The sequence below is a fragment of the Peromyscus maniculatus genome, chromosome X (genome assembly GCF_049852395.1).
Source record: "Peromyscus maniculatus bairdii isolate BWxNUB_F1_BW_parent chromosome X, HU_Pman_BW_mat_3.1, whole genome shotgun sequence".
In the NCBI taxonomy this organism is placed as follows: Eukaryota; Metazoa; Chordata; class Mammalia; order Rodentia; family Cricetidae; genus Peromyscus; species Peromyscus maniculatus.
Window position 1 is genome coordinate 125,381,882 of NC_134875.1, and position 13,066 is coordinate 125,394,947.

A 13,066-nucleotide genomic window follows, 5' to 3' on the forward strand; every position below is an offset into this window, starting at 1 on the left:
AAGTTGAAGCTCTGATGCTATGCAGGCTGCTGAGGTAGAAAAGTGAATAAATATTACCCAGCTGTGAAACCCGAAAGCTGCAATCTCAACTTAATAGACAAGATGTACACACTAGTGGCAAAACTGCCTTTTGTTTGGTTTGAGGCCAACTCTCCAAACCCCCTCAGGTCTGGGTCTATAAACTTGGTGAAGAGCTCATGGCTTGGGGAGTCATTGTCCCTAGGTTAAAATCTACCACTGTTGTTTCTGGTTAAAGTGCAGAACATAAGTGATGCTGGAGTGTGCAGCTATATCCTCCAGAAAAGACTCAAGGAACATACAAGAAAAGGTGTTTGGGAAAAAGATCCCAAGGACTGAGGAAATGTACAACAAAAAGATGTCTTCTAGACATGGCATAGGTATTGCACTCATGAACTCATTGCAGCTGTGGTGGACCGTTCAAAATTTCATCTTGTGTGGGGAAGGGCCCCAAAGGCCCCACCCATTCCTGAAAGACTACTGATGGTTGCTCAGGGAGGGGCATAATTTTCCTTAGTGATGGATGTAGCTACAGATTAGTTAGTTGGCTATGCTCTAATAAATAACCCTAGGCAAACAACTCTAGTTAAAGTCAGTGGATTACACAAAAAGAAGAAGAAGTAGAAGAGGGACTTGTTGAGAAAAAATGTTTCAGTGAGACAGATGCAGATAAGGGGGGCAGGAATTGAGGAGTGTGAACAATTAAAATTCATTACACACATGTACATGTCAATAAAAAATGAGAGGAAAAAGAAACTGATGCTCATCCTTCATTATCAATGATCACCCTAAACTTCATGAGATTCTGTTACAAATAAATTAAAAAAAAATACAGGAAAAGAGAGAAGGAGTAGGAAAAAGGTAAAGAAGGTTTGTGTATGTAAATCAGTCATAAAACCTCTGCCTAGCATACTTGAGTCCCTGAGTTTAACCCCTAAGTACTATAAAAAATAGTTTCAATTTAAAAGTATCTATGAGGTTTATTCATACTGTGTGTAGGTATAGCTTTCTCTTTTTCATGCCTTCATTTTAATCCATAAGTAAATTTCTGTTTACTTTTTGGCAGTGCTGGAGATGGAATACTGGGCCTTACACATATACCAGGTAACTCTCTACCACTGAGCTACATCTACAACCTCATGTTAGTAAGCTCATGTTTTCAGTGATATGCTTTATTTTCAGAAACCTTGATAAAAATATTATTTCAGTTGTAACTTGATGGCACATAATTCACTCATTGTGTTGGATTATACCTTGAGGCAGAATTGTTAGGTCATAGGTTGTAGAAAAATCAGCCTTTCCAGCTGACATTCCAAACAGTCTTTCATGGTGATCTTTATACTTCACACTACTACAGGTGGTGGATGGGAGTTCCTAATTGTTCCACATCCTCATTAGCACTTACTACAAGCATTTTTAATTTTAGCCATTTTTGCTAGATTCAATGGCATTTAATAGTATATTAAACGAGTATTTTCAAAATATGTGTTAGCCATTGAAATATCTACTTTGGTGATTTGTTTGTTCAACTCTTGCTCACTTTTTATATTGGGGAGAGTTTTTACACAGGAATTCTTCATAAATTCTCTGAATATAAGCCTTTTGTTATTTGTGGTAATTTGTAATTAGCCCCCATAATCTCATAGGGAGTGGCACTATTAGGAGCTGTGTCCTTGTTGAAGTATGTGTGGCCTTGTTGGAAGAAGTGTGTCACTTTGGGGATAGACTTTGAGGTCTTCTATTCTCAAAATATCACTCAGTGTGACAGACCACTTCCTGTTGCCTGCAAGATGTAGAATTCTCAGCTACTTCTCTAGCACCATGTCTGCCTGCATGCTGCCATGTCCTACCATATTGAGAATGGACTGAACCTCTGAACTCTATGTGAGCCACTACAACTAAATGTTTTCCTTTATAAGAGTTAGTGTGGTCATGGTGTCTCTTCACAGGAATAGAAACCCTACTTAATACAGAAGTTGATATCACTGGGTCTTGAGGTAGATTGATTCCTATAGCTGGAGAGTTTCTCTCCAGCTCCAGCCAAGTTCCCAAGTTCCAGCAGTCCCACAGCCTACTTATAAAATAAATACACAGATGCTTATATTATTTAAACTGTTTGGCCTAATGGCTCAGGTTTTGTGATAAATGTTCTTACATCTTAAATTAACCCATTTCTATAAATCTGTACCTTGCCACATGGCTTGTGGCTACCAGTATTTTACATGTCAGTACTCATGGCAGCGTCTGGCAGCGTCTCCTGACTCAGCCTTTCTGTTCCCAGAATTCTCTTCTCTGCTTGTCCCGCCTGTACTTCCTGCCTGGCTACTGGCCAATCAGCATTTTATTTATACAGAGCAATATCCACAACAGATTTCTAATTTTCTGAGAAACTGCCATACTTATTTACAGAGTGGCTGTACAAGTTTTCACTCCCACTAGCAGTGGAGGAGTGTTCCCCTTACTCCACATCTTCTCCAACATAAGCTGTCATCAGTGGTTTTGATCTTATCCATTCTGACAGGTATAAGATGGTATCTCAGAGTAATTTTGATTTCCATTTTCCTGAGGACTAAGGATGTTGAGTAATTCTTTAAATGTCTATCAGACATTTGAGATTATTCTGTTGAGAATTCTCTGTTTAGATCTGTACCCCATTTTTAATGGGATTATTTGGTATAAGGATGCTCAATCATACCACAAGGACACTTGCTCAACTATGTTCATAGCAGCATTATTTGTAATAGCCAGAACCTGGAAACAACCTAGATTCCCCTCAACTGAAGAATGGGTGAACAAAATGTGGTACATTTATACAATGGAGTATTACTCAGCATTAAAAAACAAAAAACAAAAAACAAAAAAACTATGAAATTTGCAGGCAAATGAATGGAACTAGAAAAAAATCATCCTGAGTGAGGTAACCCAGACCCAGAAAGACAAACATGATTTTGTACTCACTCATAAATGGATAGCAGATGTACACCAAAGGATAAACAGGCTGCAATCCACAGCCCTAGAGAAACTAGGTAACAAGGAAGACCCTAAGAGTGATGCATGGATTACCTTGGGCAGGGGAAATGGAAAATATCTCCTGGGTAAACTGGAGGCAGGGGGAGGGGGTAGAGGAGAGGTAATGGAGGTTGGGAACATAAGGGATTGGGATGGTCCAGTTGTTGGAGGGACGGAGAAGGAGAACAACCAAAGAGACATCTCGATACAGGAGAGCATTATAAGATTAGGGAGAAACCTGGTACCAGGGAAAATCTGAGGAATCCACAAGGATGACCCTAGCCAAGACTCCTAGCAATAGTGGAGAGGTTGCCTGAACTGGCCTTCTCCTGTAATCAGTGTGGTAACTACATTAATTGTCATTGTAGAACCTACATCCAGTAACTGATGGAAGCAGATGCAGAGATCCATAGCCAAGCATTGGGCTGAGCTCTGGGAGCCTTGTTGAAGAGAGGGAGGAAGGATTATAGGAGCCAGGGGATGAGGGAATGTCAAGATCATGATGGGGAACCCACAGAGACAGCTGACCCGAGCTCATGGGAGCTCACAGACTTTGGAAGAACAGCTAGGGAGCCTTAATGGAACTGACCTAGGCCCTCTGCCTGTGGGAGACAGTTGTGTAGCTTGGTCTGTTTGTGGGGCCCCTAGCAGTGGGACCAGGATCTGTCCTTGGTGCATAAGCTGGCTTTTTGGAACCTCTTTACTCTGGTGAAGATTTATAATGAAAAGGAGCAAGCTAAGCAGATTAAAAATACAAAATATATAGAATGAGAAATGGGGCACCAGGAAGTGGAATAGAGCTAAATCCTATGTTCAAGGAGATAAATGGATTAAGAAATAGAATAAAGGGGGTGGTGACCTCAGGGCAAGATCCCACCCAATTAAATTTCCAACTTTTGAAAAGGAATTAAAGAAAAGATTAGAGCTGGATCTCGTGGTGCGTGCCTTTTGATCCCAGAACTCAGAAGGCAGAAGCTGGTGAATCTCTGAGTTTGAGATCAGCCTGGTTACAGAACAAGTTCCAGAACAGCCAAGCTTAGTCAGTGAAGGAAACCATAGAAATCAGAAAGCTGGTGAAGATGTAATTGAATGAGGAGGCCATGTTCCAGCACCAATAAGCAACAGAGCTTGGAAGCTTTGGTCATGTGGTTCTGGCTTTAGAGTCAAGGATACATGAAAGGCATTATGGGACCTTCCTCAGCAACTAAAGAAAGCCACTGAGGCCAGGCATGTGCCAGGGGTCTCCCTGAATGGAGAACTAGAGAGGCCATTGCATGAAGCTGTGGAGTTGAAGCCTGGACTGCCTTGGAGAACCCAAAATGTTGGAGATGCCAGAGTTGTGGAATATCTGCTGAGGAAAGCTGCTAACAGGGAATGGAACCAGCTTAAGAGTGAGAAGTATGTTTGCAGCCAACAAAGCCGAAAGGAGTTGGAGATCTGAAGAGAGGTTTTACATCAGACAGGGAGAAGATGAGTTTGGAGTTTGCCCAGATGGTTTTCAGTCTTGCTTTGGTCCAGTATTTCCTAATGATGCTCCCTTCCCTGCATTTAGGAATGATAATGTATATTCTGTGCCATTACATGTTGGAAATATGTGATCTGTGTAGTGGGTAGCCATTCCAGTTTTGATCTGGAAGTTCCAACCCCATTGAGGCTTCAGTAACTGTTATGCCTACAAGGCGAGGCCGAGAGAGAACCCTAAAGACCCGAGATCCAGATGGGCTGGCTCTCTTGGTTCCTGGACCCTGGATGCTGGAGGTAGACCCAGCAGAGTTCTCCAGAGAACACCACCGGATTGCACAGCACCTTTCCCAGACCCTCTTACCTATCCCTTCATTTGTGAGTTACCCCATAAAATAAACCTCCCTTTTAACTATGTGGAGTTGCCTTAATAGTTTCACCAATAGATCTGTTTTTTTTTTAATTTTGATTTTATAGGGGATTACAGTTAAGAGATTGCATGAATCTCAGAAGAGACTTTGAATTTTAAACATTGTGGAGACTGTGATAGACTATGGGGACTTTTGAAGCTGGACTAAATGCATTTTACATTATGATATTTGTTACAACCTTATGAGGGCCAGGGAGTGTAGTGTAGTAGTTTGACTGTAATTAGCCCCCATAATCTCATAGGGAGTGGCACTATTAGGAGATGTGTTCTTGTTGAAGTAGGTGTGGCCTTGTTGGAGGAAGTGTGTCTCTTTCGGGGCTTTGAAGTCTTCTATTCTCAAGATACCACCCAGTGTGACAGACCACTTCCTGTTGCCTGTGAGATATAGAACTCTCTGCTACCTCTCCAGCACCATGTCTGCCTTTATGCTGCCATGTGCCACCATGATGAGAATGGACTGAACCTCTGAATTATAAGTGAGCCACCCCAATTAAATGTTTTCCTTTATAAGAATTGGTGTGGCCATGGTATCTGTTCAGTCTATCAACCCTTTAATAATAAATGCTAATTTTGTGTGCCCTACCTAAAATCTTTCCCTACTTCCAAAGTTTCATTATGTTTGAATCTATAATGTTCCTGGAGTGAATTTTTTAAGTTGGGTGTTAGTCTAGAAATTTAATCCAATAGTTTATCCAATATTGTGGAAAAGATTTTCTCACTGCTCTGCAGTACAACTTTCATAATGAATCTAGTGCTTTTAGCTATTTATATCTATTTCTGAAATAGCTAGGCTATCTTCCTGGACTATTTGTCTGTTCTTGTGTCAATACCACTTTGTATTTATTACCAGAACTACAGAAGTTTTGATAGCTAATACAGTCATTGTTCTCTGATTTTGCTTTGCAAAATCAGATTTTTTTAGGCTCTTTGCACTTGTGCTACAAATTTTAGACTCTATTGTCCATTTTTGATGAGAAAGTTGTTATTTTAATTGGAATTTCAGTAATCTATTTGAGGAAAATTGGTATTCAGATTTAATTGGGTCCCCTGATATGCTTCTATTGGGATCTTTCTATTGGTGTAGTCTTCAATGTTCTCTCTCTCTTTGTTTTCCAGTTTTCTGTGTAGAATTCTCACACATTAGATTAAATTTTAGGTATGTGATCTTTTGTAATGCTGCTGCAAATTTCATTTACTGACAATTTCACTCTGTAATGGATTTTCCTGGTCTATAAAAATACAAGGTGGGTGTTAAATTTGTATTAATATTGATAAACTTACTTGTAAAATAAACTAGAGCTTGCCTATAAACACAAATCTATAAGTTTTATTTCTTCCATTCTAATATTTATTTTCTTTCCTCATGGTACTGCCTTGGACATGTAATACAAGGTTAAGTGGAAGAGTAGGTGGAAGGTATCTGCATCAGTCCCCAAGGAACAGCCTTCAACATCTCTTCAGTGTGATGTTTGCTCTAGAGTCTTTGTAAAACAGAATTTTCAGTGCAGTTTACCTCTCTTCTGAGGCTGATGATTTTTACTATGAGTCAATAGTTAATTTTATCTAATGCTTTTTCTGCATTACTGAGATTGATTTGTAAGAGAATCAACTTTATTGAGGTATAATTTGCATATATTAAAGTAGAGCCATTTAAAGTATATGATTTGAAGGATTTTGATAAATTGTCAAGATACAAACCACTTCATCATCCTATAAATCTCCCTTGTGCTCCTTTTAGGTCCATTCCCACTACCCCCTTCCCCAAGTGCATACATACACTTGTACAGGGCACACTAGTCTGTGTTCTATGCCTTGTCTAACATTTTATGTAAATGTGCTTTTTTTACAGTGTAGGTGTTTTAATTGAGTTGCATTGACTTGACACAATATTTTGAGATTCATTCATGTAACATTTGTCTGCAGTTTGTTCATTCTTCTTGCTGACTAGAAGTGTGTGTGTGTGTGGTCTATCATGATTGGTTCATTCATTCCCATTCCAGGAGACATTTTGGTTGTTTCCAGATTTTAATAATTATGCAGCTTTCATGAGCATTCACTCTCTTTGGACATATATTTCCTTTTCTCCTGGGAAAGTGCCTGTGAATCATAAGCAAGTAGTGCTTCCTTGAATTTTTATAAGAAAATACAAAATGGTTCTCCAGAGTGACTGTTCTCATCTACACTTAGTAATTCATTTGTTTTATACTCAAATTGACCTTGGGTATTGGGAATCATTTTTGGCTTTTGTTGCACTAGTGGACATGAGTAGTTTTTTACTTTCATTTGTTAAAAAAGATTTTTTTTTACTCTATGTGTGTGGGTATTTGCCTGTATGTATGTCTATGCACAGTGTTCATTCCCTGCCCACTGAGACCAGAAAAAGCATTGGATCCTCTGGAATTTGAGCAACTGATGGTTGTTGGCCATGTGGGTTCTTGGACATACACTTGGGTCCTCTGCAAGAGCAGTAAGTGCTCTTAGTGGCTGAGCCTTCTTTTCAGCAATTCACTGTGATTTTAAGATACATTTCTCTAATGAGTGAAGTTATTAATTTTCTATTATTTATTTATCTCTCATTCATGAAAGTGAAAAATCGCTATATGTTTTTCTCATTTCAATTGAATTGTTCTTCTTGTTGTGTTCTTCAGGAGCTGGAGATACAGCATGCATGGAGCACTGGATTTCATCCTCAGTACCATAAAAAGATGCTACACCTGTGATTCTAATACTTATGGAACTTAGGCAGAAAGATTGAGAGCTCAAGACCAGTCTGAGCTACATAGCAATACTCTACTTCAAAACAAAAACAAAAAAACCCAAACCCAAGAGCTAGGAATTCAGCTCAGAAAGCACCAGTGTGACATGAGCAAAGCATTGAGTTCAGTTGCTAATACTGCAAAACAGAAGAAAAAAAATCTCTCTTTACATGGTCTGAATATAAATATTTCAATTTAGATATGTATTTTCCTTAGTTACATCTCCTTTTTTCTTTTCTTTTTCTTTCTTCCTCCCTCCTTCCCTTCTTTCCTCTCTCCCTCCCTCTTTCCGTCCCTCCCTCCCTCCTTTCCTTCCTTACAACCTTTTCTTTTTTTATCTTATACAGGTACTTATATGATAGACCAAGCTGGTCTCAAATCTGTTGTCCTTCTACTTCAGCTTCCCCTTTATTTTTTTCTTTTTCTTAACAATATTTCAAGAAAAGACATTGTAAATTTTTCATTAGATTTATTAACTTTTACTTTCACTCCTTAAATTTACTTTTTTTATGAAGGTTCACCAAAGTCATTTAATCTGTCAGTTTCTCATTCATTTTTACGTCTTATAATATTCTATTGTATGAATAAGCCACATTTTATTTTTCTCCAGTATTTGATAGCTATTTGAGTTGTTTTAACTTTTTTACTACTAGCAACACACTGCTGTAAACCTTCATGTACATGTTTCATAGGTGCACATTTTCAGTAGTTTGAAGATATATTCCTAAGGGTAGAATTGTTGAGTAACAGAGTAACAATGTTTTGCATTTTGATCAACCACCAAACTGTTTTGCCAAAGTGGCGCACCATTTTACAATCTCACCTAATCCTTGTTTTTAAGGCTCTGATTTTTGTACAAAAGCATTCAATCATTCTGTCAGACCAAACCAGGAAAAGTAAGCTATAGTTCAGAGCTGTTCTATTCCATTTACTATGCAAAGCCATTCTTGGCGTTTGCAACTCTCAGCCCTTTTGAGTATTCTTTTCCTCCACCACTTTTTTTTTTCTTTTTTTCTGGTTTATTTCTATCTATTACAAATGAAAAAAAATCCTCCATCAATGCTGCTGATAGCAGCAGAACCTTGAGAAATATACCTTTGGTTTGCCTCAGAAAAGGAACACATATTGCACTGTAAAGTTTATAAAATTGGCGCAAAACATTGTGATAATGTTACAATACCAGTTTTAAGAGTTCAGTGACTAATGGGGAGCCGATGGGATACATGCAGAACTGTGAAAGCGACCTCACTTAGCCAGCTGTACACGTAGACTGTAAATCTACATTCAGATCATTTCTAAACTAAGACTATCATCTCAGTTTATCTGTTGAGGTCAACCAGGAAACCCTAGAATATACCTTGATTTTTGCAAAAAACAAAAAAGGGGGAGGGGTTTCTTCAGCATTTCAGTCCACGAGTAACAGTATCCTAACAGGCAAAGTGTTCTCTCACTGTCAACATAGAATGAACTGCTGCTGGAGGTCAACTTGGGCTTTAATTTGCATTAGCACTTACATGCATAGTAGTCCAAGTTGTTGACCTCATGACTTTAAAAAGTAACTCTAAAAAAGTAAAATGGCCCTTCTTGGAAGACTAAAGAAAGACATCCAGCCACAGTTGTAAAAAGTCTCATCAAAACAATATACTCTTTTATGAATTATGCCTCAATTAAAAAAAAGTAGCCCCAAATAAGAAGCAGCTCTGAAAAAGAAAATATAACTTAAGATATTTGAAAAAAACAAGGTGAATACAAGTTCAAAAATAATTAAGATACATTTTCTTAAGGCTACCTAGAATTAGGCTTTAAAGAATTCTACCATTTCAAGTTTACCACTAGTTACTAGATACCTATTTACAAACAAGATGTTCACTTTTTTTGTTCCTTTATCAAGAGAAAAATCTACCTTCAGACTATGAGGGTGGTGATAGGGAGGGACTCGAAAACAAGATTCAAACAATCCCATGCAAATATCACATTTTTCAAATGGAAGAACTCCAAACTGCACTAGAAGTTCCAATCACTAAGACACTTTCCATTGAAATGATTTAAGTACAGCTATATGGCACCAAGGTTTAGGCCTAATATAGGCCTGACAACCAAGTCCTTGTTTTCTGGAAGAAAAGCCTCAAAAGTCCCACTCAGTTCCACATAACAATATTTCAAAGCTCAATTAGGTTTTCCTTTCCTTAATATTTTTGTTTTTGACTTCTAATCTTAAAGACTAGATTAAAACTTAGTTCATTTCCCAGAAGGCATTGCTTCCCTTTGCTCTATGAAAGAGTCCACCAAGACCTCTTCCTCAAAACCATCTAGCCCCCAGCCTCCAGCCTGTGCTTGTGATGCATCTTTCTCAACATCCTGAAAAGGTAATGTAGGTAAAATATGCTCATAAACATTAAAACTAGTTGTTAGAAAGACGTAACTAGATTTATAATTTAAGTTTTAAAACATAAATACTTGCAGCTTGATCTGTACTGACAATGATTGTCGAAGCCTAGAATTCAACATTTACAAATCCCATTCACACACACAAAACACACTATTATCACACAACTTGTGTCTTGAGAGAATCTTCTGCTTTTTAAATCTTTGGCCTCCCAGTCAATCTCAAGTTCAACCAACTTTAACTAAAACTTCACTCAGAATTTCACCAAGCTTTTCACCCACACTTTAATGCTTGTCGTATCTTTCATCAACTGTTGTCCTGTGGTGTATGTTGGTGTGGGATTATCTATTGCTTGATTTTTCATGGATGTGTTTAACATATTTGGGTTGAATTTTCCCTTCTAGTGCTTTCTGTAGGGCTGGGTTTGTAGACAGATATTGATTAAATCTGGTTTTATCCTGGAATATTTTGTTTACTCCACCTATGGTGATTAAGAGTTTTGCTGGGTATAACAGTCTGGGTTGGCATCCGTGGTCTCTTAGTGTCTGCATGAGATTTGTCCATGATCTTCTAGCTTTCATAGTCTCTATTGAGTAGTCTGGTGTTATTCTGATGGGTTTGCCTTTATATGTTACTTGGTCTTTTTCCTTTGCGGCTCTTAATATTTTTTCTTTGTTCTGTGTGTTTAGTGTTTTGATTATTATGTGGCGAGGGGACTTTTTTTTTTGGATCCAGCCTACTCGGTGTTCTGTAAGCTTCTTGTATCTTCATAGGTATTTCTTTCTTTAGGATAGGAAAGTTTTCTTCTATGATTTTGTTGAATATATTTTCTGTGCCTTTGAGTTGGTATTCTCCTTCTTCTATCCCTATTATTCTTAGGTTTGGTCTTTTCATGGTGTCCCAAATTTCCTGGATGTTTTGTGTTACGACTTTTTTGTCTTTAGTGTTTTCTTTGACTGACGAATCTATTTTCTCTATCGTGTCTTCAGTGTCAGAGATTCTTTGTTCCATCTCTAAATTTACTTTTTTAATAGTATTTTTATTTATTTTTTTCTTTTCTTTTTTTATTTTATTTTATTTTACAATATAATTTAATTCTACATATAAACCATGGATTCCCTTGTTTTCCCCCCTCCCCTTCCCCCCAGCCCACCCCCCATTCCCATCTTCCCCAGGGCAAAGACTCCCTCGAGGATTGAGATCAACCTGGTAGACTCAGTCCAGGCAGGTCCAGACCCCTCCTACCAGGCTGAGCCAAGCGTTTCTGCATAAGCCCCAGGTTTCAAACAGCTAGCTCATGCACTGAGCACAGGACCAGGTTCAACTGCCTGGATGCCTCCCAAACAGATCAAGCCAAACAACTGTCTCACCCATTCAGAAGGCCTGATCCAGTTGAGGGCCCCTCAGCCTTTGGTTCATAGTTCATGTGTTTCCATTCGTTTGGCTATTTGTCCCTGTGCTTTATCAAACCTTGATCTCAACAGTTCTTGCTCATATAAACCCTCTTCTTTCTCACCAATTCGGCTCCCGGAGCTCCACCTGGGGCCTGGCTGTGGATCTCTGCATCCAGTTCCCTCAGTCATTGGATGGGGTTTGTAGCATGACAATTAGGGTGTTTGGCCAGCCTATCACCAGAGTAGGTCAGTTCGGGCTGTCTCTCGACCATTGCCAGCCATCTATTGTGGGAGTATATTTGCGGATTTCTGTGGGCCTCTCTAGCACTTTGCTTCTTCCTTTTCTCATGTGGTCTTCATATACCATGGTCTCTTATTCCTTGTTCTCCCTCTCTGTTCTTGATCCAGCTGGGATTTCCTGCTCCCCCAAGCTCTCTTTCCCTCGACCCTCACCCTTCATTACCCCTCTCACAGCCAGGATTTTCATGTAGATCTCAGCCATTTCTCTGTCATTGGGAGATCCTCGTGTCTTTCTTGGGGTCCTATTTTTTTCCAGGTAGCCTCCCTGGTGATGTGAGTAGCAGTCCAGTCATCCTTGTTCCACATCTAGTATCCTCATATGAGTGAGTGCATACCATGTTTGTCTTTCTGAGTCTGGGTTACATCACGCAGGATGATTTTTTCTAGATCCATCCATTTGCCTGCAAACCTCATGATGTCATTGTTTTTCTCTGCTGAGTAGTATTACATTGTGTATATGTGCCACAATTTATTTATTCATTCTTCAGTTGAAGGGCATCTGGGTTGTTTCCAGGTTCTGGCTATTACAAAAAATGCTGATATGAACATAGCTGAGCAAGTGCTCTTGGGGTATGATTGAGCATTCCTTGGGTATATGCCCAAGAGTGGTATAGCTGGATCTTGGGGGAGATTGATCCCAATTTTCTAAGAAAGCGCCATATTGATTTCCAAAGTGGTTGTACAAGCTTGCATTCCCACCAGAGGTGGAGGAGAGTTCCCCTAGGTCCACATCCTCTCCAGCATAAGGTGTCTTCAGTGCTTTTGATCTTAGCCATTTTGACACGCGTAAGGTGGTATCTCGGAGTTGTTTTGAGAGGTGAGTGTCCAGGTTGTTCTGTTTTTCATACTGCTTCCTCCATGTCCTTTGCTCTACAAAAGCTTCTCAGTTTTAAGAGGTCCCATTGATTGATTGTTTCTCTCAGTGTCTGAGCTACTGGTGTTATATTTAGGAAGTGATCTCCTATACCAATGCATTCAAGACTACTTCCTACTTTCTCTTCTAGCAGGTTCAGAGCAACTGGATTTATGTTGAGGTCTTTGATCCACTTGGACTTAAGTTTTGTGCATGGTGACAGATATGGATCTATTGGCAGCCTTCTACATGTTAATATCCAGTTATGCCAGCACCATTTGTTGAAGATGCTTTCTTTTTGCCATTGTACACTTTTGGCTTCTTTTTAAAAATTATATGTTCATAGGTGTGCGGATTAATGTCAGGGTCTTCAATTCGATTCCATTGGTCCACATGTCGGTTTTTATGCCAGTACCAAGCTGTTTTTATTACTGTAGCACTATAGTTGAGCTTGAGGTC